The sequence below is a fragment of the Manis pentadactyla genome, chromosome 8 (assembly GCF_030020395.1).
Source record: "Manis pentadactyla isolate mManPen7 chromosome 8, mManPen7.hap1, whole genome shotgun sequence".
Taxonomy (NCBI): domain Eukaryota; kingdom Metazoa; phylum Chordata; class Mammalia; order Pholidota; family Manidae; genus Manis; species Manis pentadactyla.
In genome coordinates this window covers 123,835,132-123,844,307 of record NC_080026.1, presented here as the reverse complement: position 1 = coordinate 123,844,307, position 9,176 = coordinate 123,835,132, and the positions used below count along the sequence as shown (strand labels likewise).

Sequence of the window (9,176 nt, the reverse complement as noted above, 5' to 3'; positions counted from 1 at the left end):
GCCCTCCGCCACCCCTCCTGCCCTCCGCCACCCCTCCTGCCCCTCCGCCACCCCTCCTGCCCTCCGCCACCCCTCCTGCCCCTCCGCCACCCCTCCTGCTCTCCGCCACCCCTCCTGCCCCTCCGCCACCCCTCCTGCCCCTCTGCCACCCCTCCTGCCCTCCGCCACCCCTCCTGCCCTCCGCCACCCCTCCTGCCCCTCCTGCCCCTCCGCCACCCCTCCTGCCCTCCGCCACCCCTCCTGCCCCTCCTGCCCCTCCTGCCCTCCGCCACCCCTCCTGCCCTCCGCCACCCCTCCTGCCCCTCCTGCCCCTCTGCTTCCTCCTGGGCCCTCTTTCCTGCTCTTGAAGTTTATTTCAGCCTGTTGGCACCCAATGGGGCTAAGGAAGGGTCGAAGGATTGCCGAGTTCCTCCCCCTCCCCCTCCTGGGGAGCATCTCTGGTGTTTTCAACAAAGTATTGGACATACTAAGTACAAATTAGCTGAGGAAAGAAAATCTCTGCTATGGGACCATTCCCAGTCTCTAAATCACTTGTAATCACTGCAAATTTATAGATGAACATTGCGCAGTTTACAGCACTTTTCGTTTTTTGGTAACTCAAACTTGCTTCCCAGCAGTACCACGTCCTGGTGTTTGCTCAGTTTGTCTGTGCAGAAGGCTCAGCTCCCAGGTCCCTGGGACCAACCTCTGACCCCTGCCCTGCCCCCGGCAGCTGCCTGGGGTGGACTCCAGCTCCAACCCCGGGAGGACACCAGGCCCAGCTGAGGGCCTCCTTGGGAGCAGAAGGGGCAGGGCGAGGAGGGGTTCTGGCCTTGGAGGCTTTGCCCAGCCTCTCTGGGCCTGTCCTCACCCAGGGCAGAGCTGCTCCCACGCCTTGGGCATAGCCGGAGAGCACTCGCAGAGGGAGAAGCGCTCAGTGCCCTCGGCCAGGCACTTTACCAGGGGCCCGAGCCTTGGTATCGTAAGCAAGAGCAGGCACGTGCACAGCTTCAGCTTGGCGCAGGCCTGCAGTGGCCTGGGCACCCCTGACACCTCCATCCCCAGGGGCTCTTTTTCTCCACGGCCGCCTTCAGGTGGTTTCATTTCATCATGACCCTGAGACAAGCCAAATTCAGATGGCTGATCTGGTCCTTCTGCTTCAGAGACAAAACCCAAAGCCTCCAAGTCCCTGCAAAGCCCCCAAATATGACTTCAAGGTTATCTGTGGCTGGGAATTGTCTCCATGACCCTGGGGACTTGGTTACAGCGGAGCTGCTGGCCTGTGTCCCCCAGATCGGCAAGTGCCCCTGGAGAGCCACTCTGCCTCCTTCCTGGAGAGCCTTCCCGCCCAGGTCCTCCCATGTTGCAGATCTGCAGACTGAGGCCCAGAGGGGAAAGCAACTTGCTAAGGTCACACGGCTGGGAGAGAGCCAGGAGCAGAGCCCAGGGCTTCTGAGGCCCACGTGGTGCTCTCTCCGAGCTGACTGGTGGCTCTGATTTGGAAGTAAAGGGTGGGTCCCACTCACTGACGTCTGAAAATGAGGGAGATGACAGGGTTGTGCCCTTGGGGGCCCACCTCAGTAGGATGGGAAATGAATGACAAGGGTGTATTTGTGACATCCTCAACTGCCCCTCTCTAAAATCTTCCACTGTTCTCCCCTAGGTTCTTGATCTCCTTCGACTGCTCCTGCAGTAAACTTTTTCAGAGACTGTCATTCACCGGGAGGCAGCAATGACTAAGAGCCTCAGCATGGAATATGGTTTGTACTCCAACTCAGAGGATAAAGCCGGGATGGTGGGGTCCCTGCATCAAAAACCACCGATCCCCTCAACCCCTTTGAGGTCTGATCTAGCCAAAGTCAAGAGCATTTCATTTTGCAACTGAAATTTTACTCTTATTTTAGGGCAACCAGGGTAAGAAACGATTCAAATCATGCTATATACCAGGCTGGATTCCAAACCTGAAGTCTTATTGGTTTGTGCTGATGTCACCTAACCAGCATTTGATATGAAACTACAGTAGAAAGCTGAGGGGAATTTGCTGTGAGGGTGGAGGAGAGAAAAGCTGAAGTTCTCTTTTATCATAGTGAGAGGAGAGCATGTGAGGCATGGGACCGAAAGTGAGGAAATTGCTGTTCTATTCTCGGCTCTGCAATTAGCTTGCTGTGTGCCCTTGGGCAGGTCACTTCCCCTCTCTGAGCCTCAGTTTCCTCATTTTATAAAAACAAGGATCTATATGGCTCTTCTGCTCCATTTGAAGGAGCCGTGATTCTGGCCTGGTTCGTGGTCATGGGTGAAGAAATCAACAACTCGGTTTCATTTCATAACTTGGGGCCCTCAGCACTTCCCAGCAGGGGCTGGGAACAGGACTGGGCTTTCACTGACCAAGTTAATTTGAGTTTCAGGGAGGTGGCCAGCAGCCTCGGCTGTCGGAAATCTCACCAAAGAGGACAGGGACGGATGAGGGCTGGACGAAAGCTTATTTCTGCCACCCAAGGGCTGTGACTGGCATCCAGGCGCCAATGTTTATTCAGAGTGGAGCTGCAGCTCTTTGCAGGCTGAAGTGTCCTTAGCTGCAGTTTTTGATCAATGGAAAATAGTGGAAGCAACAAATAAGAATGTCCATTTGCTGGCAATTTCAGTCATTTGTGACATTTAATTAGCATAATTGACCTGAACTGGACCTCTTTCTCCACCTGAATTTAAAAATACCTCACTGTTCCCCCATTCCAATACATCTGAGAAATTTTCTTTTTTTTTTTTAAATGAGGTTTTAACTAAAGCCCAATATCAAAACACCATATAATACTTTTATCTCATTGAGGACATTTGATGCATATTAAAATATTATTGCTTTAAGGCTTATTTTGATTTTTTGCCCAAGAGTGTATGCAGAGGCTTGCTACTCAGATAATAACAAAGAAACCTTAAACATGAAAAAAACACATGAAAGGTAATATGTTCCCCATTAGTCCTGGTATCATTTCCCCAGGATTACTGCTTTCCAAATATAGCATTAGTTTAAAAATAAAAGGCCGTTTACAGTAATGGGACACTTGTTCCTGCTTTGGAGCTTCTGGGCCCTCCAAGGGGCTTACACAACAGCTTCATTAAGAACGACTATTGGGGAGAGGGCTGGCTTAAAGAAAAACAACCCAGCATGCCTCCTCAAAGGTCCCCCAGATAGGCCACCTACCCTGACCCAAGGCCCGTGCCTAACAAGCCTTGTAATTCCTCCTTCAGAACTGCTTTTTTGTGCGTTTCTTTCAGAGATGAAAACATTCTGGAAATTGATAAGCAATCCACTGGACGCCACCTGCAAAGAGAAGGGACATTCTGGAACTCTGCCTGCTGCCCTCATGATGGGAAAGAGTGTGGCTGCCATCCCTGGGAAAAGGGTCCTTTTGGGTTTGGGGGTCTCTGGTCCTGGGAGATCCAGGGACAACAAACTCCAGATGGGAAGATTTAAGTCATCCACGAAGCACATGGACCCTGTGTATGAGCCTGGTTTATTTGACCCAGACATGCCATTGTTTTGCTAAGGATAGCTCAAGTCCATTTTCAGTTGGATGAGCTAATCTAGCTAAGGGACAGAACAGTCATGTACAGGGAAGGGCTCTCTCAAGTGCTGCAAGGGCCACTCCAGTCTGCTTCCACAGGCTGGCCTGTGTCGAGCACCCACCGGAAGCTGCCAGCCTGCTGAGGGCCCCCGATGAGACTCATGTTGCACATTTGCTATTTTGGTCCAACAATGCAGGTCCCTTCCGGTTTCGGGAGCTGGTCTCCTGGCACTCATCAAGGGCCCAGCTTCGAGAGGCCTCCGTGAGCCAGGCATTGAGCTTCCAGCCTGAAGGGAGAGAGTTCTTCTGGTTTTAAATCCCACTAAATGCCGACGATAGCTTGTTGTCAGCAGGGAGGGGAAGATCAAGAGGGAGGATGGAAGAGAATGGAGAGGTGGTAACAAGAGCTAAGACTGATGGCCCAGAAGCTTGCCTTCTTCCCCAGGGGCTCTGCTTCACCAGGGCTGTCTTTGCCACGGGGAGGGTTCCTTGCCTGGAGCCAATTGCAAGCTGATTGGGGGTTGGGGGTTGTGTCTCTATGTCCATCTTGCACAGTCAGACTTTGGGCCTCATTGTCAGACATTTGGCTACTGTTCTTGAAGCTCTAAATTCCTCCTTCAGGGCGAGAATTGCTCATCCCCCCTCATACTCCCAGTCTGGGGGCTGGCACAGAGCAGGCAGGCAGCACCCTTGAACCGGGAGAACAAGCGTCTGTGGGTAAGTCCCATGAACAGACCAGGTGCCTGGAGGGCAGAGCCCCAGGCTGGTTGTCTCTGCAGAAGCTCTGAGAACTGCCACCATTCATTGCTGCTACCATCCAGGTTCAGAGCTGAGTGTGTTACATGGTTCTCTCATCCAGTCCCCGCTCCACTACCCTGACTGAAAGTGATCTTGCCATGCCTAACTTGCAGGGCATCGAACTAGGGTGTAGGGAGGCTAACTTGCTAACGCTCACACAGCTAGTGATGGGGCAGCAGCTCCTGTGCCCAAGCCTTGGCCATCATGCTGGACCATTTCCCTTACCTCTCCCTGGCTACAGTCCGGTGCTCCCAGCAGTGGCTCAAAAGCCCCTCGGAGGCATAGAAGGTGGAATCAATCCCTTTGGAACAATGTTTAACTTGGTATCACTGCATTCTTCCAGGAACTCTACTTCTTTGGGAGATGACCAACATCACAGGAATTGAACACGCAACCAATAGGTACTGAGTACTCTGCTTCCAGCACTTTGATGCCCCAAGGAGGAATACAGGTCAGCCCCAGACATGCTTCCTGCCCTCTAGGAGCTCACATGGGTGGAGAGAGAAAGTAACGACAAAGGGCCATATTAAATGGTCCAAAGAGTGGGATAGTTGCAAAGGAATTTGTATCACAAGGTGGAGGAATTGAGATGAACTTTAAGGATCATAGCATCTCCATCAATAGTCTACACCTGGGGAATAGACTTGTAAAGAAGGAAAGCGAATGTTGATTGTTCCAGAGTCATTAGATAGGTCAGAGCACAGCTGGGGTCAGAACTTGGCGTCTCCACATTCCTAGCCTCTTATCCATTCCTCTACCTGGGTGTAGGGGGCGGAGAGACAGGGAGGGGAGGGGTGGTCCAAAAACTCCGAGGAAATACAGGCGTGGGCTTGAGGGAGTAGAAGAAGGCTACCACTTCTGCCCCCCAGGTAGAGAAGTGGCGCGCACAGGATGTGGGATGTGGGAACGTGGGGGGCTGGGTGGTAAATAGATTGTATCCCCCAAATCAACTCTTACTGATGAGTAGAGGCAGCAGGGAGCGCTGAAGAGGATTCTGAGGATGAAAGAGACCAGGACCAATTAGCAACGTCACCCGGGAAAGTAGGGGGAAGGCGGTGACCTGCGCTCCACGCTTGTCAGCCCTGGATCCCTGGCCTAAGGTGTGCTTAAAGGCCGGTAACACGTGGTAGCTCTTCTGACCTGTCAGCTCCTGATGGGGGAAGGTGATGGAGAGGAGACTTGCTGGTATTTATTAAGTTTTCTTTTGTGGACCATTTCCTGCTCACTCTGACTGACTCACCTGGTGCTAATATCAGTGATTTCCTCTGTCTTTTCCACAGGACCTGTCACCTGCTGAAGCCTGGCCCTGCCTTGCAGGGGAGGCGGGGGCTGGGCAGTCACTGGAGGGCCTGGGCAGGGGGCAGAGCAGCCCCCAGAAGATCCTCTGTCTCCTGCATTTCCAACGGGCTCCAATGACCACTGCTGGGAGATGCTCCATTTCTGCTGCATCAGAGCTGTTTCAAACTCTGTTCACCTAATAAGGGAGATTCTCCAGGAAACATTACCGTATTGGATGTTTGGGCCACCCAGGTAAGGCAAAAGGACAACCTAAAGGCCACAGGTTATGACTTTTAATGTCAGCGTTGGCTTTGAAACATTCACAACTCCTCTGGAACCAACTTGGGTCAATGTTGTCCTTCCTTCTTCTGAGAAAGAGAAAAGGTAAGCCTGACTCAGAGCGCCTGGGCAGCTTGGCTGGTCAGGAGAATGCGGGGCCTTTCAGCAGCAGAGGCTGAAATGCTTCCTGCAGGTGAGATCCTGATGCAGAGACCCATGGTGCTTGGGGTGGGGGACCAGTCTACATGCTGCACGGCCCCTCTTCTGCCAAATCAGTGGCAGAATGAGACTTCCAGAGCAGGTGGTCCTATCATGTTTCTCGTGCTGTCTTTCCCCACCTCCTGAGTGTAATTTGACATACCAATGTGAAAAGCATCAAGGATGCCCCCCCTTCCACTCAGGAGAAAACCCCAGCCACTCTGCCGCGGACTCGGAGGGGATTGCATTGTCTAGAACACATCAAACAACCCACGTCTCCCTTGTAAAAATTTTACAAGAAAATCATTGAAGGGCAGCCGAGCTATCCTTTCTCTCTCTTCCTCCTTAAATTCCAAACCTGAGCTCATATTCTCGATTCCCACACTCTGGTGTCAGCCGGCTAGCAAGAGCGCTGGGCTGGCGGGCATGCAGCGGTGGAAACCTCAGCCCCCGGATCATTACACTTGCAGGCCACGGCTTGTGGGATCTAGTGATTTGGACATATTTTATTTAACCAGCTTAGTAAAAGGTAATATTCAGCAGCTGTGATCTATAGCAGAATTACAATTTTCAGGGTCAAGGAGGGATTTTGATATTAGGAGGTTGGGCAGAATTGCTATGAAATCTCATGAGCTGTCTTTAAAAATAAATGAGAAAATAGGTTATCCAAGAGTCATTGTAAGGGAAAAATCAATAGGCAGTGTCTATTCACTTGGGCTATCAAAATCCTTGAAATTTGAACAAAAGTTTCACGTTTAGTGTACTGTAGGTTTTGAAATATCAGCGCTGGAGGCTCAGTGGGTACAAATTCACTGCTGTGCATCCAAACGAGGCAAGCCCTGTGAAGCTGTTAGCTCCCCAGAAAGATGGGGGAGAGTCTTGGTGACAGGTAAAAGGAGACTCCTAGAGAAGACCAGTTTATCCAAGGTGGGCGGTTTGCCCACAGCCACTGGGGGTGGCTGGTGGCTCAGCGCTCCTTCATGACTTACCTCTAGCCCAGCGGGAGGGCAGCTCCCACATGTCTTCCCATCCTCTGCCTTTGGATGGGAACAGATGATAACTGGGAACTTCCTGGTGAAATTTTGGAGGGTCACTTGGAGTGATAGAAATTGTCTCTCATTCATTCATTCATTCTCAATCAACGGACTTTTTTTTTCACTATTTTACATGAATAGGCTCAAAGCAGCCCGGACTGCCTTCCTCCCCAGGTCCCTCTGTGACTGAGCACCTATGGCAGGTAATTGCTAGGTAACTGCTGGGTCTCCCTCTTCAGCCTGCGAGCTCTGAACAAGGCAGAGACTCTGTTTTGTGGTTCAGTGGTGTTTTCTGATTCCTGGTGCCATGTTTGACATTTCGTGTTAACAAGTAATCTGAAAACTTAAAAAAATACTATGTTTTCTAATGAATGAAGAAATAAAATCCTTTTTTTATTAACCTAAGGCATTCCTCAGATGTTTTAAGGCCATAATCATGAGGCATCTTTAGAGAAAACAAAACAAAAATACCTGAAACTGTCCACTACCCAATAACATTTGTTCACCATGATGATCCAGGGCAGATGATTTAACCAAGATGAAGGCAATGGTGATGGCTGATCGCACGCCTGGTAGTGCTTTTTCCATGGGTCACCTAATTCAATCTTCCTGTCAGTCCGTGAGGTGGGTGATGTTTCCCCTACTTTACAGTCAAGGAAACTGAGGCTCAGTGAGGAGGTAAGCAGATTATTCCAACTCACCAACGAGGGGACCAGAGCACATCCGGGTCTGAGATCACTCAGTGAAGCCATCTCTCGGGGCAGTTCAAGAAGAAGGAGAAAAACAAAACCTGTATTCAAATGCAGCCTGGAGCATGATTCTTCCCAGTTTGACCGGAAAAAAAATGACAGTGATTGTATATTAATGATACCAAAAAAAAAAAAAAAAATGACAGTGTCTATATGCACCTTACAGAACCTGCAGCAAAGCACTGAACTGAAGATTTATAACTCCCCTTCAGTTAGAAAGGGAATGGAAGTAAGATAAATAATTCAGATTCAAAAGATAGGAATAGCAGACTTTGGAATTAGGTATTTTATTTAACTCATCAAATAATACAAGTTAGTTCAGGAAACAACATTAGATATGTATTACTTATACTAACGATACGGAGAACCACATTTCCAAGAAATCTAATGAAAATAAATGCTGGAAATAAATTACTTCATGGAATATAGCAAATAAATAGATTTTTTACAGAAAAGAAATAACCCTGTGAAATATTAGAAAAAGACGTGAGGTTTCGGCAAAGGAAGCATTGTGGAAATGGGGGAAATTGGAACTTGAAACGAATACCCACATATTAATGAAAATTCGCAACAGATATTCTAACTCCTACCCCTCATCTCCTTGGTTTTAGGAGTGACTTCTCCCATCCCAGAGACAGGCTCTGAGCACTGCTCCTGACACCCACAGTCTTAGTGATCCAGATAATGTAATCGCAGCATCATTAGGAACCATGAAATTGCATTCCCTCGGGGAAGGAGCGCTCTCTCTCTGTTACACAGAGAAGAGGGATCAACGAGCAGATCTCAGTTTAAAGCACCTATGTACTACACGGGTTCGAATCCCACTCTGGAGCAGCTCTTGGGTCTAATGAATTATCTGCAGAAAGTTGAGCTGGAGCCAGAAGACATCACTCAAAATGAAACGAGGTGAAATAAGATAAACGTAAAACACCAAAACATTAAAATGATACAGAGAACACCCACTTTCAGGAAAAAGCTGTGGAAGAAGCCGAATAGGGGTCACCTAAATTATCCATCTCTTCAGAAATGACACCACTGAGTAGGCAACTTCATATTTGGACTTCGAGGCAACTTGATCTAAACTGACATTCACTCCTCCATTCACTCCATAAATGATATCTTAAAGTAACAGCACTTTTATAAAATATGACAGGATGCTACTCTGGACCCACTCCACCCCTGTACAGTTGAGTCCTCAAATGTCAGCCAAGGCAGACTGAAGGCTGTACTTGAAACTCCCATACTGGTAGCTTTGGAAACAGGTCTGAAATGGAGATGCCTTCCCCTGGAAGAGTAAGTGG

At 49.5% G+C, this 9,176-nt stretch overlaps 1 long non-coding RNA gene across 1 annotated transcript; it reads left to right on the top strand.

Moving 5' to 3' along the window:
- Positions 1–2,707: 2,707 nt before the first annotated feature.
- Positions 2,708–8,563, top strand: LOC130684656 (uncharacterized). The gene is made up of 5 exons (XR_008999022.1): positions 2,708–4,788; positions 5,305–5,437; positions 5,618–5,867; positions 7,268–7,329; positions 8,487–8,563. It is a non-coding gene; the product is annotated as an uncharacterized LOC130684656 (long non-coding RNA).
- The last annotated feature ends 613 nt before the right edge of the window (positions 8,564–9,176 follow it).